Source organism: Heterocephalus glaber, unplaced genomic scaffold (genome assembly GCF_053883595.1).
Source record: "Heterocephalus glaber isolate CG9 unplaced genomic scaffold, H.glaber_assembly_v1.0 deba00001004, whole genome shotgun sequence".
In the NCBI taxonomy this organism is placed as follows: domain Eukaryota; kingdom Metazoa; phylum Chordata; class Mammalia; order Rodentia; family Bathyergidae; genus Heterocephalus; species Heterocephalus glaber.
The window spans coordinates 2,685,608-2,709,398 of record NW_028258179.1 but is presented as its reverse complement, the minus strand read 5'-3'; the positions used below and the strand labels follow the sequence as shown (position 1 = coordinate 2,709,398).

Here is a 23,791-nt window from a genome sequence, read left to right as displayed (position 1 = left end):
GAAAAAAGAATGTATTTAAAGTGAGCCATATGACTAAAGGATGAGAAGCTCCTGCAGTATCCTATGAAGGCCAAGAGAATTATAGCCAACTCAGAATGCTTTCAAACTTTATTAAGAAATGCATGTATTCAATCAAAATAAAACCTAGAAGGATATGGAATAAAACACAAATACAAATTCTAATGTTTTAAGGAAATGGCTTGAGTTGGAATGGGATTCATGAATTCTATAACCAGTGGAGAAAGATGTTCTCACATATCCAATTTTCCATGTATACTCACATAATCCAAAATATCTTCAAGAAATATGTAACAAAAATGTCAACCTGTATTACTATCAAATGAAAATTCTGAGAGGGTTGAATTTAGGAGCATCCCTATTGTGAAGGCATAGTCCAACCATCTTGTTTCATCTACAGGATGAAATTGGTACTATTAGCAGGAACAAGGGAGAAGCTAGAGGCCTGAGATCTCTGCTCACATAGAGCAACAGAAGCAAGGACTCAGGGGGAACTGTGGATAACTTCCCTAAAGATAATCAGAAGTCAAGGAACACTGTAGGTGGTGATGGGTAATGTCTTTGATCTATAAGGCAAAACAGTTATCCTTGTCTTGTTTCCAAGTCATGAAAAAACGTGACTCTACCTCTGCAGGCATTCTTGTTCCACAGAGATTCAGTATGAAGTAATGTGCTTCCCTACATGACATAAAATTTGCATTTTTGGTAATCATCTTTATTCCTTACATTTTCCTAGTAAAGAAGTAAAAATGAAGACAAGTAACACTTAATAGTGGGATATGCAGTAGCCAAGGGATTATTATTACAGGACAGTAGGGCTTTTGATTTCTCAGCTGGACATGAATCTTGACATTTTATTTAAAGAAAACAACATAATCTTTTCCTCTGAAAAAAAGTGATTAAAATTCATTTTCCTTTATTTCTAAAATAATTTGATTATGCTTCAGCTCCCTACGTTATAAAGTACATAAAATATAGATCATATTTGATATGAATTAATAAAAATTACCTAATGATACATTTAGAGACATTAACAGTATTTGGAAATAGAAGTAATTTATGTTTTGTTGTATGCCTTGTAACTCACAGCATGCCCATCTTGTTACATTTTGTACTATAGAACTTACTTCTCATTGACTGACTTATACCTAATGTCTAGGGGTAGTAGGCATCAAAAAATGGGAGCCATTCAACATGTACTTGTTGAATAAATGAAACACAAAACCAAGGAAAGTATAGATAAGCTATATACCTTGTTTATTGGATGGTGTTTTATTGCTATAATGCTATTTGAGCAACCACTCTCCCCAAATTGCTAGAATATCCATAAAGTTTCAGAAAGATGAAAATATATTTCAATCAATATTTCCTGGAAAAATGCAATGTAGCTCTCCTCTTTGCCATAAAATTTTATTTATTCTTTATCTTCTTAACCATATTCTGTCTACACTCAACATTCTATAATGAGAAGACTTTACTTACTAAATTTTTTACTTCAAAAGAGAAGATATTTTATATACACAGAATTCCAGCAAAAAGGAATTTTATCAGCAGAAGTTATTTGAAAGTTAGACTCTCACTTTGGTATCTTTCAATTCATCCAGTATCTGCACCTGTCGTTTTCACAAAACTAAATGAAAATCCAGGGAAAGATATCACAATATTTAAGGTGCAAGTTCTAATCACTGATCAAAAAATTAAATTTCATAAATTTGGATTAATTCATTTAGTTTAAAAAAATTCTTAAAATTTAAAAACAATAGAATAGATTTGTCCAGAAATACATTTTTCTTTTGGTACCAGGGATCAAACTTGGGACCTTCTGCTTGTGAGGTAGGCAGGGGAACCACTGAGCTAAATCCCCAGCCCTCAGAAATACATTAACTCTTCCTTCGAGCAATTTTTCTTCCTAACTGATCTACTAAGACCTCCTTGGGCTTATAACCTATTTAATATATTAGTTTAGTGTTTTAAATTAAATTGTTGGATCAGAGTTCAGCTCCAGTAAGGCCAAAGTAGCTGGAGTTCAATTAACCCTCCTGTTGGTACTATTATACAAAATGGTCATAATAGAAAAAACCAACTGCTAAAAGCATTAATGAACAATAATAGTAAATAAGAATTGATTAGACAGCAGTCCTTAAAGATGGTGGAGGCAGAAGCTCTACATTAACCCATCTTTTCCCTGAAAGTATTTTCCAGTTCACTGCAGCAGAGGGTAATGAAATCCACTTTCAAAACAGAAGTCTTACTAGACTGAGGAGACCCAGCAGTGATCGGATTGTCAGAGTGCTTGATCTTGAACACCTTGGAAAAGAGGGAAACTGAGCAAAGGGAGACTACATATATCTGCAAAGAAACTTTTCTCCAGTTAAGAACAGGCTCTTAAAATGTGCATATATACAGGGTAGGATTCCAAGAAAAATAAAATCTCAATTTAAAAGCAAAACTTAGAAGGCTAAAGAGCTAAGCAGAGATTTCAATAACTGAATGATGCTGGTGAATAAGAAATGAAGTCCACATTATTCTGCATCCTAGTCTGTTTAGGCTGTGATAACGAAACACTATGACTAGGAGGCTTAAACAACAGAAAGTTCTCTTCTCACAGTTATGGAGGCTGGAAGCATGAGGTGTGGATGGCAGTAAGTTGAGTACTGGTGAGGGATCCATTCCTGACCACTGCTGCCTTTTCACTGTGTTCTCACCTGGTGGTGGTTGTGGTGGGATCTTGTGTCCCTTTTTATCAGGGGACTAATGTCATTCTCAGGCCTCATCTTCATGACCTCCTCTAAACCTAATTACTTCCTAAAGGCTCTGTCTCAAATATCATTGTATATAAAAATATAAATATAAATTTGGGGATGGAGTCACAATTCAGTCCATAGCAATGGGTGTCAGTTTCCTACTGCTATTGTAACAAATTAGCACAAGCCTAGAGTCTTAAAACAATAAAAAAATTCTTACAGCTGTGCAGGTCAGAAGTCTAAAATAGGTCCTTACTGAGTTAAAATCAAGTAGCCAGAAGGACAGCACCCTTTCTTGAAGGTTCTAGGAGAGAATTCATCTTCTTGCCTTTTCTAGTTTCTAAAGCTGGCTGGAGACATTGGCTTGGGGACCAGTTCCATCTTGAAAGGCAACAGTGGCCCTCAAATCTGTCTCATCTCTATTCTCTCATTGCCACCTTTCTCTGCGAGTAAGAACTTTGGTTTCATTGGACCCACTTAGATAATTCAGAACAATCTGGGTTCTATGCAGTTAGCTGAGTAGAAAAGTTAATTGCATCCATAAGTTGATGTTTTCTTTGCAATGTAACATGGTATAGTCATAGCTCCCGGAAGTTAGGATGTGGCTCCATTGTGGGGAGGGAGTCCTTGGACCTAAAAAAGGTCATGCTTTAAGAAAGGTCAAAACTGAAATAACTCATGCTTACCAAGTCCTAAAACCAACTTTCAACAGGAAACATTGATCCATTAGAATTGTATCTACCCTTTAATGGGAAACTAAGCATTTTTGAAAGAATCACTACAGTGTTTACCAGCATCTAAATATGAAATATGCTAAAATAATAACAAACTAGAGACAAAGAATAGAAGTAAACAGAAAGAGATCCATACATGATTCTGATATTGAAGGTATCAAAGACAATATTTAAGATAATTTGGATTAACACATCAAGGAAATGGAGGAAAAGATGACAAACTAAAGGAAAAATTTGGAATCCATCAAAACTGTCAAATGGAAATTTGAGAACTAATGAAAACATTACTAAAACTAAAATTGTATTAGGTAGCTGTAATAAAAGACCACAAAGAAGGCAAAGGAACAGAAGACAGATCTTTAGAGAGGACATACATTTATTTATACATGAGATAAAACAGTATGAGAGACATCTGGGGAAAATGAAAATATCCAACATATCTAACTCTTCCATAGTTCTACTATGAGGACGAGTAGAAGTAATAGTTGATTTAAGTAAAACAGCAATTCAAATTCATAAACATAAAAGCAAGGTAATAGTAAATATAAGACCAAAATTCAACAACAGACACAAAATTAAAAACAAATTGGAAGATCAATAAATTAGTTAATTTTTTAGTACATGTGGTAAGAACAGAAGTAAGCCCAAATTAACCACATTATATATTTGAAATTTGAATAGTGGATGATAAGACCTAATTTTATTTTAACACTTAGCTATTATAAATAAAACATCTCAAAATTCATAATAACAAAAATTATTGATTATCTCCCATATGTCTGCAAGTCTTCTGTACTTCAACTGCTTGGATTATAGCCACGTAGGTGGCTAGCAGTGTACTAAAAAGTGGGAGAGAAAGAATTGAGACCACGATGACATCTACCACAACTATCAACAACTTTGTTACAGAACAATTTATTATATCAAAGAAGTGAAAAAAATCACTTGAAAAATATAAGAAAACTGAAATAAAAAAGAATTAATTTGAGTCTTCCTGTACAATTATATAGAATATGAAATTAACAATTTTCACAAAGATAATTTGTTAAAGAATGCCACACTGGTGAATTTCCTAAACATTTAAGAAATAAACAAGTGTTACACAAACTCTTCTAGAAAAGAGAGTGAGAGAGGCTTTCCTGTTCATTTTTTATATTTTTATGACCTTAATAGTAAAATCTGAAAAAGGCTATGAAAAAATTGATGGTTAATATTTCTCCTAAATATTGGACAAATCCCTAAACAACATCATCATAAATCAAATTCAATACTGTACTTAAAGTATAATATATCATGATCAATTTGATTGATATCAGGAAACTTTGCAAAGATTAATTTAACATTCACAAATCAATAAATGTAGATCATTACATTAATAAAATAAACAAAAATACCATGTGAGTATTTCTATAAAGGTTCATATAAAAACCAGCAAGCTAGGAATAGAAAGGAACTTCTTAATCTAATAAAGTGCATCTTCGAAAACCTTTCAGCTAGTATCACATTCAGTGTGGAAATACATGATTCTTTCCCTCTGAGCATGCAAAACTACTTTGAAGATATGTGTCATACTTCAACAGCACTGTTCTGAAGATCTTGCAAGAAAGAAAAAAAATAACAGGTTTTGAGCTCAGATAGGAAGAAATGAAGCAGCATTCCCTAGTGAAAATGAAAGCATCAACACTGTTTTAGTAGACATTCAGTGCACTTCAAACGCAGCAATACTCTCCCTCCACAATTCACAGTTTCAGTTACTCATGGTCAATGATAGTCGAAAACATTAACTGAAAAATGCCAGAAATAAATAAAAATATATAATAATTTTATTATTGTATTTTAAATAATTGTTTTATTTTTTATTATTGTTTTGACCTCTAATTTACAAAATAAATCATACAGAAGGTGTGTATGTATTAACAGGAAAAACAGCATATCTAGGGTTTGATATAATAGGTGTGGTTTTAGGTGTCCAATGGGGATCTTGGAATGTTTACCCGTGGATAAGGAAGGTACTACTCAGTGTGTGTGTGTGTGTGTGTGTGTACACGTGTGTGTGTGTCTGCATTTGATGAGGAAGTTCAGATTTGATAGAATAATACCAATATCTCTGTTGAAATGTAAACATGGGAGAACAGGATACTTCAGAAAAAATAGGAAATAATTCGTAAAGACTAGATTTCACATCTCATATATTTCCAAAGCATAAGAATTAAAAGTTTATAATTTTTAAAATGGAAGTTGCCCTAAATATTGTTAAATTAAAAATGCTTTGCTGGCTTTTATTTAAAATATGATTTTTGTATTTGTACCTATAAGCAACTTAGATATGCAATAAGTATGTTTTTAAACAATTTTCCTTTAAAAAGAAAGAATTATAGATTAAGGTAAAATTACCAAATAATATTGTTATGAATTTAAAGTGTCCAATGTGATGATTTGTTATACATATACTCTTGTAATAATTACCAAAATCAAGTTAATTAACACATCTATCATCTACTTACTGTTTTGTTTTGTGGTTGAGAACATTTACTCAAATTTTTAGTACACAATTTTATATTGATAACTATAGCCACCAGGCTGGGCATTGGATCAAAGTTGTTTACAATGTTACCTTTTGGAAGAGAGAATGGAAGTAGCTAAGAGATTTTCCATTTTTTGGTTCAGATAAAACACTTGCATTTTCTAACCTTCTGTATATTTTCTTTAGTTTCATTATTATTGTACTATTCAGAAAGGAGCCTATGGAGTGAGGTTGTGAAGCATTATTTTATTTGGTTCTTTGTGCACGTCTATGAAAGAATAGCACACTGAAGAGCTGGAAGGAGAGCTAGGAGGCCCTGCTGCTTAGCCAGTCTATAACACTAGCGCTGCAGTAGACAGTATTAAAGGCATATACAAAACACCAAGAGAATAAAAGCAATGGCTTTTTGTTTTGTGTTGTTTTAGTTTCATAAAAGGAACTTCATTCAAGGAGTCTCTACCCCGAAGTTTTTTGAAAGCTCTTTCAGAAACATTTTGCTCAAGCAGTGCCAGCAGGATCAGTGAGTCCTCAGTACCCTGTGTGACTGGATTTTTTTTTGACTAGTGTGTCATTGGAAAACTTTTGGAGACATTTTAACCAAATATTTTAAATGACTTCATCATTGGAAGCCCCCTGTGCACTTTTATTCTCCAATAAATAGCATGGTAAGCACACAGGAGCAGGAAATGAATTAAAATCATAAAATATAATAAACATTTCAAATGAGTTTGCACATCTCCACTAGCCTGTGACAGTGTGGAACCCTGGCACCTCCTGCCAGAATAAGTTACATGACTCAACTGACCTCCTGGTGACCAGGTGGGAAACCTGTAAGAATGAGAGACTTCATGGAGCTCAAAACAAGGATAGCTGGAGAATACTGGGAAGCACACAAAGAAGGCAGTCCTCTACATAAATTACCTACATGAAAATTACTCACCAAAGAGCTGGAGTCTTCTGGTCAACCTGTGAGGAAATTAGCAGCTAAAAGTTAAAGCATCAACAAACAAACTGAAACAAACAACTAGCAACAACAAATAAGCAATATTCCCAGCCAAATATTTTGTATTTTGTAAGGTTTTTGTTTTTTTTTTATCAAGAAAACAGAGGGAAAGGTGGAATGGTATTTCAAGAATTATAACGATATTTTACTTTAGCTTGTTTTCCTTTTAAAAATATTTTCACTGCCATTTTCATGACTTTTAGAACACATGAACTGAGTCACAGAAAAGGCCTGATTTAGTCCACCATATATTGCCAGAATAGAGACAGCAGTATTAGTTCTGTCTCTCATGTCATTTACAAAGTGAAAAATAAAGTATTTGTACTTGTTTTAAAAGGAAGCAGAAATAATAGTAAAAACAGAACAGGTAGTCTTTGTATTTCAAAGGCAAGTTCTTCAAAATATGAGTCACTGTTTGAAACTTGAATCAGTGTTTCCCATAGAAAGAATGTGAAATGGTGTAAAGATTCACAGAAGAAACAGTGCCATGCTATTACTATTACTTATTTCATATTTTAACACTGGAAAAAATAGATCCTGGGACTCTGAGTCAAGGTTCTTTGGTGCACATATCAAAAACCAGCTAGATAGCTGATGATGAAGTTGGAATTCATTTGAAGGAGCGAGGCTTATCTCTCAGAACCCCGGTGTGCATACTGCCTGAGAACTGGGATCAGGAACCAACTGTAAAACCACCATGGCTGCACTGCTGCCTGTTGTCTCTGGCTCTTTGACTCAGCAGATGGGGTATTTGCTCCTCTTTCAGAACATGGTGGGCAGTGCCCGGCTACCTTAGAGCTTTTAAGGTGTGTTTATGCCCTTGGAAAAATCCATATCAGATTGAGTCTCAGTTCTAATTCCAAATAGCCATTTAGCAGGCCTACTTTGGGTTGTGTCCACTCAAAGTTCAACTGCTTGGCAGAATGTTAATTCTGTGGGAAGAATTCAGGTGTTAGGGAAAGTAGACTTATAGTACAGAAGCCCACAACAGCGTAGTATCCAAAGATGATACAATTGGCCGAGAGAACTTCACCAATGGGACAGCAGTTGGCAATGGTACTGGCACGAAGGGACAGAGTTTGGCTGAGAGAACAGGGTAACTGCAAGACTACCTCATTAACTCCTCCTACTTACAGATGAGAAAAGTTTTCTTGAAACTTGCAGCCTTTCAGGTCTGTATTAAAATAGTCATGGAAAAATTGCAATTGTTTCTGCTACCACTTCATTGTTTATGTAATATACAGACATGTTCTTTTATAGTTGTGGTTTGATAAGCCTTCCAAAATATCTTCATATATATCTTTGAACTTGTTAAAATTTTAATGACGCAGGGAGATTTCCCTTTCATTCTCTAAATGCTCACTACAATAAACTGACAATGATAAAACAGGAACAGAGACATAAACACTTATTAATGTACAAAAGGAAGAAATCTCAATAGAGTGACTACCCACAACCCAAACAATTTAAGCTTATATATTTCACTTCTATAGAGGTGGGAAAGAATGGGGATGCATACAACTTTGAGGAATTGAAGTGATTAAGGGAAATTAATGAGCATGGAAAACATGTAATGACCTGGGACTAGTCTGCTTCACCAGACAGTGGTTTTAAGTGAATGTCTTTGGAAATTTAAATGGGAATAAAATAGAAGACAACAGTGTGTGACAAAATCTGTTGTAGTGTGTTGACAAACTGCAGTGTCTCCTCTTCTGACATGAATTTAGTTTGTGGAAATTCAAGAAAGGACAGGAGGTCATTGTTTTCTTCCTTGGAGGTCTATGCTATAGGAAGACAAAAAAATATCAGAAGAAAATGTCTCCAAGCATTCTATGCTAAATTCTCTTAATTTAAAATAATCAGTATTAATGTCATGTTTGGAGGTGACAGTCCCTGGACTCTCTCAATATACATGAGTTCATTTGATTCCCATACCCATTTCACATTATCATCATTTTTTTTCTAATTTTATAGGGTAGAAAACTGAGCATCCAAATAAACTATGCTGAGGTTCAAAAACCATGATGATAGACTCGCGAGACTGCAATTTCTGTGAAACATCATGTGTTCTTAACTAATATTTCCTTGCTTTAATGTCACAGTTGTCTCTCTCACACAGCAAAATGGCATGAGGATGACAGGTATGATTTTCACAACAAAGCATTCATACAGTAGAAAAAGCAGCCCTGCAGAAGATGCACTAACTATTAAAATTCCAGTGGTCAGCAAACATTGGACATTGGCTTCCTGCTGTGTTCCTCACCTGACTGTATATTTCATTCACTCGGTCCTGTAGACGTCAAGAATATATTATGGTTTTATCATACAAAGATCAACTATTTCCAGAATTATTTCAGAATGGAGCACACTTTTAAAAAATCTCCCTGAAATGTATATGATCATTTAAAGTACTCTGAATCATCCCATCATATTTTATGCACCATTGTTTAACTGAAAATCTTAGATATTGCTTTACATTTAAGAGGATCACTCCATAACACTTTGGAATAAATGTTTTCTTTCTGATTTATCCCATTGGCTTTCCCCAAATCCTTTGTGTTCTAAAGAGGAATTTTTCTTTCAGCCCCCATGGATTTCTATTATAAGCAAGGCTCATGTCTCTTGACAGAACTCTGCATTACTTTCTCTTGAATATGTATTCAGGATTCAAATCACTGGTCATTGATGCATATTTTGGCTTTACTACTACATATTGCTAGTTTTTCAGTGTGTATTCCCATTTCTAATACATGACTTCCAGTTATTTTTTATCCTCTCCAAAATATAAAGTAAGGAGACATTCCACTTTGATATTAATTTGGCTGTCTCTAATAAGTAATAGTGTTAGGAACTTGCAGTTTGGGATCAGTTAGATACAATATCCTCTTTTTTAAAGTGCCTGTTCAGGGCTGGAGATTTAGCTCAGTGGTGCCGTCGCCTGCTTTGCAAGCACAAGGTCCCGAGTTTGATCCCCCGTACTAAAAACATAAATATATAAATAAAAAAAGAAATAAAATGCCTATTCAACTGTTTGGCTTGGGGTTTTACATTGGCTGTGTATTTCACATTCTTTTGTAATTGTCACTTATACCTTGTGTGTATGAATATTTTATCATATAGTGTATGTATAATAAACTCATCTGCTAGAACTTGGATTATCTTTTCACTCTCTTAATTGTGTTTTTGATTAAGAGAATTTTTAAAAATTAATATTAAATCTAATCTAGGAATCTTTGATTTCAAGGTTTATACTTTCTGTGCCTTGGATAGTGTTTGTTTGCTTACTCTGAGATCAGGAAGATATACCGCAATGTATTTCTGCAAGAGTTGTAATGCTTTATCTTTCACTTTTATTTCTGTGAAATATCTAGAGCTAAAATCTGCATATAGTATGGTGTAGGCACCAAGATATTCAGTTGGTCAAGAATCATTGGGAGGATTGAGCAGGAAAAGCTACCGGGTGATGTGTGGTTCTGAGTCTCATTCAGACTGATGGGAACACCAGAGCAAAGACTAACAATCAAGGAGTCTGCTATTCAGTAGGAATCTATGATGAATATATCTGCCATGCTCAGTCACTGGCTGAGAATGTTCTGGGGAGAGCATGGCTTTGGAATAACACTGCCACACATCCTCTGGTTGTAAAACTGGAGGCTGACTGCCAACTGTGTCTCTCCCAGTAAGTCCTCTCTTGAAAGGAGATCTGAGTACTGCCTTTTTCTGGCAGCCACAGTGCTGAAATATTTATTCCTTTTCTCTTTAATCTGGAACATATTGAGCATAGTTTAGTTTTTATTTTTTTCTTTTGAGAGTTTCTGCCTAACAACTCCAATATCTGCATCAATTATGAGTATATTTCCAGTATCTACGGTTTCTTTTAGTTCTGATCAAGTGCTTTTTAAATCAAGACTTCTAAATCTTTTACTTAATAATGAATATTATATTAAAAATACTGTTTTTCTTCAAAAAGGTGAAAAGATACTTGACATTGGTTCATTCTACTGTAACATGGCTTTTACATATAATTACAGTGATTATTTCATAGTTATTCTTGCCCCTTATTACTAAACCCTTGTTCATATTCCTCATGTGTAGGGATTACTTCTATGACAAGAGCTTTTGAGGTTTTAAAGAACAGCTCATAAAATTTATAAAGGATTCTCTAAACTAGAAAATCTTAAAGCACTAGAATTAGTCTCTCCCAAATTGGGAACTACTGAAATTGTTTTAGCTTCCTAGCTAGTCTTTACCTCTAGATATTTGGCTATTACTTCATATATTCATAGCTTAGGAGTCAGCCAATAATTTGATTAGAATATGTATACAGATTTTAGAGCTATCTTTTCTGTGATTATCTTTTATAAGCATGGTAATCTTTCATTTCTAGCTTCACGACTGAATTCAGTTCCCGTACATGAAAGAAAACAAAAACCTTAATGTGAAAAAGTGTATTTTTGAAAAGAAGCACCCTTGCATGATTTGTAAGCAAAGTGATATTTGAAAACCATAGGCCTAGATGGTAGATCTTTGTTTACTTTTTTCCTGGTTTCATAGGATACCATCAAGGCTGAATGTTAAAACTGTCGTCTTTATTACTAAACAAAGTGATGCTAAAGCACCTTGGAGGAGAACTGTGGTATGCACATAAGACTAAGACATGATACCTTATCCCACTCTCCAAAGGACACACATAGGTTTAGTTCATATAGTTGGGCTTCCACATTTCCCACCTGGTTTCTCTCAATGTTTGTTGTGAATTTCACCCAGTATGGGAAGTCTGAGGTCCTGCCAAAGTGTTTAGCCTGTATCAAATTCATTTACTTGGAAGTCTTGATGAGCTTGCTTTGAAAGGAATTCCCCAACATTCTGGATCCAGAACCTTCTACCTAATTGACTAAAAGAGTTTTAACTGCTCACAAACTACTCCTGTGTTCCTGAAAACCATGGCAGTGTCTATTTCAGTGTTGTTGTTATCCTTCATTCCCAAGTCCTTGCTCATATTTCTTAGTCATAAAAATTACTTCTATGGTAAGAGCCTTCTCCAAATACTTGATTCAGATTGAAATGGTTTTGACTAATGGCCAACCTTTTGGGGAGGCTGTTCTATAGCCAGGTCATTGACTCATTCCCATGAATAATCCCCTGGAACTTTCCTCTTTTATCTTCTCTATGTGGTCCCAATATACCCTGCTGGACATACATGCACATTTTATCAGAAAGAAGCATAAAAAGTTAGAGGTTCTGCATTTAAACAAATATTGTGCAATCTCCTACCAAGTCATATTGCATGAGCGCTTTGCATTTCCTAAGTCATGTCAAATCATTTTTCAAAGTCACTGTACCAGTGTACTCAATCTACTGACAGTGGATACCAAACAATTGCCTTTAGTCCATATCTTTTCAAACACTTGATAATCTTATATGTTTCATTTATTACTAATTGGATGGATGTAAAATGAAAAATTCTTGTGATCTTAATTTGAATTTTCATGATTGCTAGTAAGATTTAGAATCCGTCCGAGTTATTATTAGCCATTTCAGTTTACTCCTTCTAAATTATCTAATTATGTTTTTCCCATTTTTCAATTGGCTTCGTTGTCATTGATTTGTGATTTTGTGAGATTTCCCTAATCTTTTAAAATTTGTTATGTGGAAGTTAAATGAATATGATCTGAATGATTTTGAAGGTCCTTTAAAGTTTGACAATCATTCAAAAACCAATACTTTCATTTTACACAAGAAGATACTAAACAGTTTTCCCAAAGCACTTGGGCATTCAGTGGCAACTAGTTACAGACACTGACTCTCCTATACATTGCCATGACTTTTCCACTTCAAAGCAGTAGATGGTTATCAAGGAACTAACCACTGAGATACAGTCCTCATCACAAGACACTTCCTTCCCCACTGACACAGCAGTGTGCCAGACAATGCCATCTTCTTGTAGTTGGAAAATACACAACGTGCTCCATCTGCATGGGTTTCTGCTTATGTCCGTCTGCCTGAAACAAATGTTCTCCGTTTTCTGCCGTATTTATTTTTGTTCCTCTTTCAAGATTCTATCTAGTGAAAGCTCCATGGTTAGAAGTTTCCCTTCATTACCTTAGGCATCGTTCAGCATTTCCTCAGCTGACTGCTCTTGTAGTGTTTAACTTATTTCTTTCAGGTTTCCTTCTCTTTAGATACCATGAAACTGAAAGACAGGGTCCATTTGGTCCAACAACCAAACATATGACAAACGCCTGACAACTGCTTGTTGAATGAATAGATGGTTGACCAAATTAAGGAAAAGCTGGAGATCAGGCCCTCTTCAAACAACTATATTCCAGTGTGATAAATGTGAGTAGTATGCTTTAGATTACAGTGCATGCCACTCTATACAGGCACGTATAAAGTGAATAACAGAATGGTTTATTCTCATTTAGAAGGTTTGAAATTAGAATAAACCATTCTGTTATTCACTTTATATGTGCCTGTATAGAGTGGCATGTTTGAAACAGATTTCCCATGACTAGATCTATGACCATTTGACTTATTGTCATAAATATAATTTAGAAAATGGTTATCCCTGAAAGATGGGTAATTACTTCAAACTTGCTTTTAATTTTAGGGTATAATCTAATTTTATCAGAGGTTCCTTCAAGATGTAGGCTCAGAAAAAATATGAAAAATGATTTGGCTGCAGTTGAATCTTTCTGCTGAAATTGTATTCCCTAGATGTCTGAAATAGAATAAAACAAAATTCATCACCTGTCTTTTAAATATGCACTAGGTGAAAAAGTGACAAATAGAGATCCCCAAAGACTGTGACAATCTGGGTACCTATAAACCTCTTTAGATTGCTTTTCTGCTTGAGTAGTCAAGAACATCCTGCCATAACTCATTGTGAAATGAAGAGTCATTCAATAACTTCAAGCCCAAATTCACTTATTGCTTTTATTATATTTAGTTTAATGTTGAAAAGCATTCTATGTAGTTTGGGAATTATAAGTGTTTCCACCAGAATATATTAACTAGAAATAATTTTCCCTTGCTCCTTTCCTTGTCAAATTGCAAACATTACATAAATATCTCACTAAAGCTAAAACAATTTGCTCATATATGTTGCATATCTAAATGTGAGGCAGAGGGTCCTGCTGTATGAAGCTACTGCCTGGTGCAAATCAAAGGGCCTTTACATTTTCCCTGAGTAAAACTTCAACTCCATAAGAACTGGGGTGTGAGTCACTGCTCCTGTCCTCTCCTTGGTACCTGGAACACAGAGTGGAACTTAATGCAGTAATTCATGAGGTGGGGAATATCATAAAACACACATTTGAGATGGAGATAGCAAAAGTCAGAGACACTAAGTAATCTGCAGTGGATCAATTCCTGGTGGGAACCCAGGAATCTGACTGCAGGTCTGTTCATCTTAACGATATTATCTGCTCCATTCTCTTCCAGCAATGAGACTTGTTTTACTTAACTAAAGCCTGCATCTGGCAACCTGGTTGTCTTTGGGGCTCTGTTCATAGCTCTTTCAGGATATAGGTTCCATGCTACGAAAATCTCCTGTAAGTCTTACTGGAACTAAACATCCATTTTGTAATTTCTACTTTGTTTTTCATCACTAGGATGCAGAGAGGTGACTGGTATTTACCTAAACCAAAGTGTCACCAAGTGAATTACTCAAGTAGAGTAATGACTGCCATGATGCCCAGAAAAAATATAAGTAACTCATTCATGTTGCATCACTTCTTGTCTGGTAAGACCACTTGCCAGGCTTCCCTCCATTACATTCCTTGTGGGGATGTACTTTGAAAACATAATGCTAAGTGAAATAAATAGGATATAAATAGGATATACTACCTTAAATACCATATAGTTTCTCTCCTATGAGATAACCAAAGCATAAATAAAGAACAAAATAAAGGAAAGAAAAGTTAATGTTTACATACAATGAAGTACTACTCCACCATAAAAAAAGATAAATTTGATTCATTTGTAGGAGAATGGATGCACCTCCAGACTAGAAGTTTAAGTAAATTAAATCAGCCACACCAGCATAAATATTACACAGTTTCTCTTATTTGCGAAACACAAAGTGTAAATAAATTAAAGAGGAAAATAAAAGATAGATAATAAAAAACAGAGAGATAGAATTTTTATAAAAGGACAAGGGGTGAAGAGATGGAGGAAGGAGAATGGGGGGATGACAGGGAAGTGAATTTTAAAAAAGAATTAAGTTGGGCTGGGGATTTAGCTCAGTGGTTCTGCCACCTGCCTTACAAGCACAAGGTCCCAAGTGTGATCTCCGGTACCAAAAAATAAAAAATAAAAAGAAGCTGTGTCATTAAGCCTTGTTATGAGTGCTTGTTTTTGCTTTTGGTTCTCCTCTAATAATTCTGATCACATACACACATTGCTTTGTTGGAGTAGAGGCCCATTTACTATTAATATTTCTGGCTTAAGAAGTAATAATGAAATTAGCAAATTACAGAATTTTTATTTGGAATAAAAAAGAGAGAGACACATGTAATTTAATCCTCTACTTTTATGCACTTAAAATGTGGCACTTGAGGCAAAATGACCCATGTGAAGCTGACAGGAACTTCAGGCAGTGGCTGCTCACGCGCACACGTCCCCGGGGCATGCTCGCTTGCACACTCTGGTTGTATCTCCAAGTCTACATGCTTAAAACAAAACCGGTTATCTCGAACTTCAAATCAGTCTCTTCCATTTTTCCGTGTCTGTTAATGACACAGTACTAACCTCTCAATAAATCTCATTTAATGCCATTCTTTAATTTGTAACTTTTCTACTTTCAATCCATCATGAAAACCTGTAAAGGCTGACTCTACATGGTTGTTCATCAAATGGCCAAAGTTATATCTCAGATTTCTTTTCTACCATTTAAAGATAAAAACCTCAAGTCTTATAATATTGGAGGGAATTCATCACTTGATTTATTTTTCTTTTTAAAATGAGTTAACATTAGGCTGGGGATTTAGCTCAGTGGTTCCGGCGCCTGCCTCGCAACACATGGTCCTGAGTTTGATCCCCGGTACCAAACAAAAAAAAAAAGAAAAAAAAATGAGTTAACATTTCCCAGTTACCAGATGTGCTTCTGAGACATTAACTTGCCAAATGGCTACTTCAGGAGAGAGACCCAAGTCATCTCATCCAAGAACCTTGCTTTTTTGACCATGTGATGCCTTCCAGAAGTTTCCTAAGTTCCAGTCATGCTCTATAGTACTCCCTTGCAAATTTCTTATAAATAAAGTCACTAGTAAAAGCAAATTCGATCTTAAAACTCTTTTGGAATATTTCCACAGTCAATTATCTTCGTGAAAATTTTTCTGATCCCTAAATTCCAGGTGAAATGAGAAGTGATCCATGTAGTCCTTGCTCACCAGAAGTATCACTTCCTGTTGAACATCTACGCCTCTGTGTTTATACTGCTTTCCATGCATGTAGGACACTTCACATAGGGTCATTTGGGTATTTAGTGTTCAGGTTCCTCTGCTTTTTCCCAAGAAAGGAAATGTCTATCACAGACCAGAACAGGGTGTAAGAAATCTTAGCAAAATGAATCATTGCTTACTGGGCTCTTGGTTTCTCATTTAAAGAGCTTAAAATTTTCTATTACAAAATAATTAGGACATGTCCAAGATATAAAGTGATGCAATGCAGACCATTTGATATACTATTTAGCATAGGAAACAGGCATTGTTAACAAAAGTTTCTTGTACTTCCCTACCCATGCTAGGAATTCAGAACATGATCTGCCTCTTTTTTCCTTCACTCATATTTGATTATATTTTTCCTAGCAGGTGGATCCCAAAAGATTCTTACACTGTGTTTCCCAGTGGAAAGAAATTCACCAGAAGGCAGAAGAAACGGATGACACATTTTACTTCTTCTCCTAGATCTGACATTGGATTCTTTCAAGGCTTGCTGGACTAATACTCAGTTGAAGCATGAGGCTGATGTTTACTTTTAGTCAAGAAAAATATATATGGTCAGTATTTAAGTTCTCAAGAGAGAAAACAGGAAAATTTCTGGGACACTAGCTGTTTCATTGAGCCTGAGAAGTCTTAGCTAGACTTCTTGTTCCTGTTTCTCACTAATATATTTTTATCCAGAAACAAAACATCTACTTTCAGTATAATTTTTAAGATGTGAGTTCATCTTAGGAACAAGTTCTGGTATGCTATTACACATTAGAGAAACTATAGAGAATAGTAATGTATTGTAGCTTTAATATTAAGATATTTACAGCATAAAGAATATAATATGTGAGAAATCATTTATCTAATATAATGTGTATTATTTTATTGTATAGTATAATATATAATGTAATGAGACTTTTGTGTTTTGATATTTTATTATATAATTGTTTTAATGTACTCAACATTCATAATATTTATTTTCATTTTGAAGGAATATTTGATAAAGAATAACAGTAAAAATAATATTCATGAACTCACTATTCAGCTTAGGAAATAAATTTTATAATAAAATATATATACTTATGAGTTCCCTTCCATATAATATCTCTTCCCTTAATGCTTCAATTTTTCATGAATGTCTTTTCATTTTTGTAGTTTGATGACATTTGTATTATTGAAAAGCACCACATTGTTAAATTTTGATTATTTGTGATTTTATAGAAATGTTATATACCATATGCGGTCACCTACAACTTTCTTTCATGACTAAATATTAATTACTGATACATGTGTCTGTAGTTCACTTTCATTGCTCTATAATATTGTGTTTTATATAATAATTCATCGATCTATTCTCTTGTGAACATATTCTGATATAATTTCAATTTTAGATGCAACAGCTGGCACTTCCATGAAAACTCTTGTGTGCATATATACAGGTAGAAGTATAAAAGTTTCTCATGAGTGGTAACAGAGCTGGTTACTGGTTCTTAAGGCATAGAAACATTTAAATTTAGAGTATAATGTATTGTATTCCAGAGCACTTGCACCATTTTATAACCTCAACAGAAGTGTATGTGTTTCATTGATCCACAGCCTTATTAATGCTTGGAATTATTATGTGTCTTATTGACAACCTAATTAGTATGAATTAGTTCAATGAGAACTAAATTTACAATTTTGTAATTGCTAAGGATGTAAAACATAATTTCATGTATCTATGGGTCATTCCTATTTCCTTCTTTGTGAAATATATCTTCAAATCATTTGATGTTTTTTCTATTGAGCTGCTTGTTTTTTCTTAAAGATTTATAAAAGCTCATTATATAGTTTTGGTTTAATGCATTCAGTAGTTTAAAGTGCAACAAGCAGCTTTTTCTGATTTGTAGATTGTCATTTTACCCTAGTTAGTATGGTCCTTCATGAATAGAAAATTTTAATTTTAATATGATCAAGTTTGTCAAATTGTGAATTCATGTCCCAAATCACAAATATTCTCCTATAGTTTCTTCTAAGAGTTTAGATGTTTCTTTTTCCATTCTAAGTCTATATTCGGAATTTGTCTTTGTCTATGGAGTAACAATGTAATTTTATATGGTCTATGTAAGTAGCCAATGTTGCCAACAGAATTTATTGAATTTATTTTTCCATCACCCACGAGTGCTACTTCAGTCATACTTCAGATTTCTGTATTTATTGATCCTGTGGCCCCTTCTGCTTCTTTTCTGACCTCTCCCAGCTAGGTTTCTGGTAGATATTTTGTTCCACAAATAGGGTTGATATTCCTTATGTTTCTATTCTTTGATTTCTGTTTATTTAGTTGAACCTTAAGAAATTGTTAGTACTTGGCTACATTTGACCCACAAAAATAACAATTTCAAATGGTTCAAACTAAAATAGAATCTCTCAAACTTCTAATGTATTTAACTCTAATGTCAACATGGGTCTACAAACACAAAATTCTCCCCTAATATCACTTTTTGGCTTTAAATCTAAATTTTTTGTTTCTTTGTTGTAGTCTTCATGAAGTATACTCTCAGTGCCTCAAACATAATACATTCAGGCTTTAATGCAATTTTTGTCATCTCTTCTTCAGATTTAGTCATGAATTTTCTTTTGAACACTCTCAAAAGAGTTCCTACCATTACTTATTCATCTAAGAAAACTACTAGTTTCAGGAACATTCTTTAGTCTTCCCACATCCAATTTTCCCCACATCCAAGTAATTCTCTCTTTTCATGGTATTTCAAATCCACCCATTCTTTGTATTCCTTTTAAAATTGTTTCAATTCAATCTCTTCTCTCTTACCATGATTATTGCTGCATCTTAATATCTGGTTCTAATTTTTGCTTTACTCAACATCATAGATCAAGGAATCAAGCAGATGGAAATCAAAATATCAATTGTTATGTTTTCTTTTAATGTGGCCAATTCAATTCTCCCCTGGCTGACCCTGCTTCAGAAAATAGCCACATGCTCTGTAAACAGATGCAATGCAAAAGCCACCTACAGTCACTAGAGACTGCCAAAAAAGTAGGCAGAAGTGGAGGAGGTGGTCAATATTTCAATGAAAGGAATAGTACCAGATGGTTTCCCATTTGATGGCTTTGTTTATTACATCAGCAAAAAGACAGGCCTCAATCAGTGACAAATAAGGTGAAAAACTTGTTTAAAAAGCTGTAATGTTTCTGGCTGGAAAATCCAGAAAGAACAAGAGCTCCTGGTGAGTGAGGTAGGAATAAAAGCAAGAAGCTAGTCAGAGAGAGTTTCACATTTGGTATTAAACTCGGGTAAAATTTGTGGATTAACTCTGTTTAATGCATATGTAGAGAAGACTCATAGAGCCCAGTTCAGGATGAAAGAATTGATCTGAGATTGGAACTCTGGCTTAAGTAAATACCACACAACTTGCATTTGAGTTCAGCAAAGTGAATTTCTGTTAAAATAAGCAAAATAAAAAATCAACGTTCTTGTGGATTGTAACAGAATTCAATACCTGGATACAATTATTGGCTATACTAAGAACCAAGAAAATGTGACACAATTTCAAAAGAGTCCAGGTGTTGAAGCTAACATTTAAATACAGCAGTTATTAAAATTATGCACAATGAGCTAAAAGAAAACATGCTTGTGATGGATAAAATAAATAAAACTTAGATGAGGGAAACGCTATGAAAAGAATCAAATGGAAATTCTAGAATAAAAAAATAACATATCACTTATAAAAGTCCCCTTAGACAGGCTTATCAGGAAAATGGAGTCAGAAAGGAAATATCAAATAAATGTAAAATTGAGCTAATAGAAATAAATCAGAAAATGGTTGCCAGGCTTGGGATAAGCAACCCCAAAGGTCTATATGTTAAAGAGCTGGTCTCCAGGATGCCACTAGGAGGAGGAGTTAGAATTTCTAGGCAGAGGAGCCTAAGGGGAGGTCCTTAGGTCATTAAGGGAGCAGCCTCCATGGAGACTGCGGCCTCTGCTGCCTGCCTTTCTCTTTGCTTCCTGGCTGACATCTGAACAACTCACTCTGCTGAGGCCTTCCCTCCTTTGACCATGTCCCAGTCCCATTGGCTGTCCAAAGCAGTGAGTCCACCCAATCTTGACTGGAAGCTCCAGAGAACCAAGACAATCCTTCCATCTTTATAAATGATCTCAGATATTCAGTTCTGATCATGTGAGTAGGAGACAAGAAAGATGAAAATGTTGACAGATACTCACAGACTGTGGCACAACAGCAAGGCATCACAAACAACATACGCATCTATGGGAGTTCTACAAGTTAAAAATAGAGTGGTACAGAAATCATCCGCAAATATAAAGATGGAAAGATTTCTCATCTTTAATAAAACAAATTACAGGTTCAAGAAGTCCATTATATACACCAAGCAAGATAGAGATGGCAAACACTATGCCTAATGATATCATATTCAAAATGCTAAAAATCAAAGCTAAATCTTGAAAGAAGCAAGAGGAAATTTACATAGTATTCCTACAAAGGAGCAGCTTTTCAAATGTGTGCCGATTTTGCACAAAAATGTCAATGCTTAAACAATCTGGGCCATATCTTTAGATGCTGAAAGAATAAACCTGCCAAGTCAAAATTCCATAGTAAGCAAAAAAGTCTTTCTTTCACTAATGATGTTGAAATTAAAATGCTCTTAGATAAAATTAAGTGCAGTATTCTCCAACAGCCATATGCTATAAGATATTGTAAAGGAAATTCTTCAGGCTGAAAGGAAATGATACTAAATGGATACTAAGAAATTCAGAAAGAGTGAAGAACATCCAAAATGGTAAAATTATAGTTCACTATAAAAGACTGTATTTCCTCTTCAATTTCTTTGAAGCATCTGACTATTTAAAAGGCAAAAATGATTATATGGTTGTCTGGTATTTGCATGGCATTTATTTAATACATATAACAAATATAGTATAAATGATACAGAGATGCATAGGCTTTGATTTTTGTAAGATTTCTACATTTAATGTGAAACAATATAATATAAATTCTAAATAGTTTCTGAAAAGTAAAGGCTAACACATCAAAAAATAATGCAAAAGAGGATAACTAAAGAGCAAATAGATGAGTGTAGCATTTAAAAAGTAGTCAAATAATTTAGAAAATAAAATTTATAAAAGGATAGAGAATCAAGAAATGAAAGGAAAAGCAGTAAAAATGAACTAGAAAGTCTATATCCAGTCATGCCAAAAATTACATAAACTGCTGTGGTCAAACACTCCAATTAAAAAGCAGGAGTTTTCAGAACGATTTACAGCTAATAAAAATATCTCTTAAAAATAAACACTGATAGATGAAAAGTAAATGGATAGCAACAAATGAATCATGCAGTCACCTTAGGAAGGCTGAAAAACGCTCATGGAAGGACAGATAATAGACATCTAAAAGCAAAGTGTATTTCCAGAGATATAGGGATATTTCTCATAAAGATAGAAACAGCTAATTTTGGGCACCTATAATAATTATATATATATATATATATATATATGTATATATGAAACTAATAACAGGATTCCAAAAGAATATGAAGCAAAAACAATATATTTATGATACATATATATGTTCTGAAAATGGAAGGAATATCAAAAAATACTTTTAACTGAATGGTAGTGAATATACAGCATGTCAACATCATGGGACATAGACATTTAGATAGGTATATGCTTTTATTATTTTTTGGTAAAAGAAAATCAGTGATGAAATTTTGGGCCCTAAAAGGCAAAAAAAAAAAGAAAAAAAAATTACAAAGCAACTAAAAATAAGAGAAAGTAAGGAAAGAGTGACAACAATAGTAATGTCAACAATCAGCAAAATCTAAAAGAGACAAATAATAGAGAAATCAATCAAAGAAAAGGTTGATCCTGTGAATTTTTTATCTAAAGATTTGATTACTTCCTAACCATAGTGAGAGAAAAAGAGAAAGAATTAGGCTTCCATCAGAGGAAGCATCGAGAGTGTGGAGTAGGGCTCTATGAAAAGACTAAAGATTTCAAGGAAACCAAAGTAATCCTTGAAATTTCTTTTCTTTTCTCTCTTTTTGAGACTACCAGGTTCTATGTAACAACAGTGTTCTGAGGTCACCTACAATAAACGCATTCTGCATAGTGTCCTCACTACTTTGACAGTGCTTTAGCTCTCTCTGCATAGGAGTCACAGTTGAATTCATACATACACACACACACACACACACACACACACACATACACACACACACACACACCCCTCAAGGTTTATGGGTCCTTCTAACGGCCAGTACAAATTTTGTGGACCTCAAGTGAAGAAGATAGACGTTTTAAGAGGATATCTTCATGCCGCATTCGTGAGTGGCTTGTGTCCATCCCCAAATTAACCAATAATCTTGAATAAACAGTAAAAAGCCTCTATTCATACAGAGAGGCAGCTGAGCATTTAGGATTTAAATTGCAATCTTCAGTGAATGTTTTATGGATTGGGAAGCCTCAAAGGTAAATTCCGAGGGAGAGAATGATTATCCCAAAACAAAGCCCAAGGGGATGCTTACTGTGAGGTGGTAGAGTTGTGAAAGAATTCAAGAGTAAAGAGGACCAAAGAGGAGAATGTCAAACTAGAACAGTTAGGAGAGCTTTGGAATTAGATGAGAAGAGACCTCATCAGAGAAAGAGAAAAATAAGCATTGTTGGCTGAAGGAATTAGGTGGTTTTTGTCTCCTAATAGTTTGCACTTTCTGGCTTGGCAGAGAGGGGCCATCCTTCCTATGCAAATGGAGACTGAAACAAGCAGGTAGTTACCCTGGATCTACATGGGTTAATCATACAATCATGCCTGAGTAATTGAGATATAAACCTTGAGCTGAGGTGTACAAAGGTATGCTCTGGGGAGTGGGGTGGAGTGGGAGGCTATATTAATAAAAAACAAGGACAATGTAGCCAAAGATGAATTCTGGAATATAAAATATAGGGAAATTAAATTCAATACACTTTTGTTGCAAGTTTATTGTTAGAGTTTGGATAGTAAATCTTCCCCAAAATCCCATGCGCTAACAGCATGTTTTCCAGGCTGTGGAGAAAATGTGGTGGAACTTTTAAGATATGGGAAATAGTGGCAGGAAGGAAGGTTATTGATGTTGGACCCTTGAAAGAGATATTGGATCCTAGTCCTTTCCTCTTTTTGTTTCCTGGTCACCATGGATTGAGCGGTCTCCTCCGCCATGTGTTCCTTCCATGATATACTGTGCTGCCACAGGCTCCAACATAGTGGGACCAAGGGACTGTGAACTGAAATCTCAAACTATGAGCCAAAATAAATCTATCCTCTTCATAAGTAGAGTATCTCAAGTAT

The 23,791-nt window shown here is 34.5% G+C and overlaps 1 pseudogene; it reads left to right on the top strand.

Moving 5' to 3' along the window:
• The window catches only part of LOC147828553 (uncharacterized), a 52,022-nt pseudogene that overhangs the window by 12,190 nt on the left and 16,041 nt on the right, over positions 1-23,791 (top strand).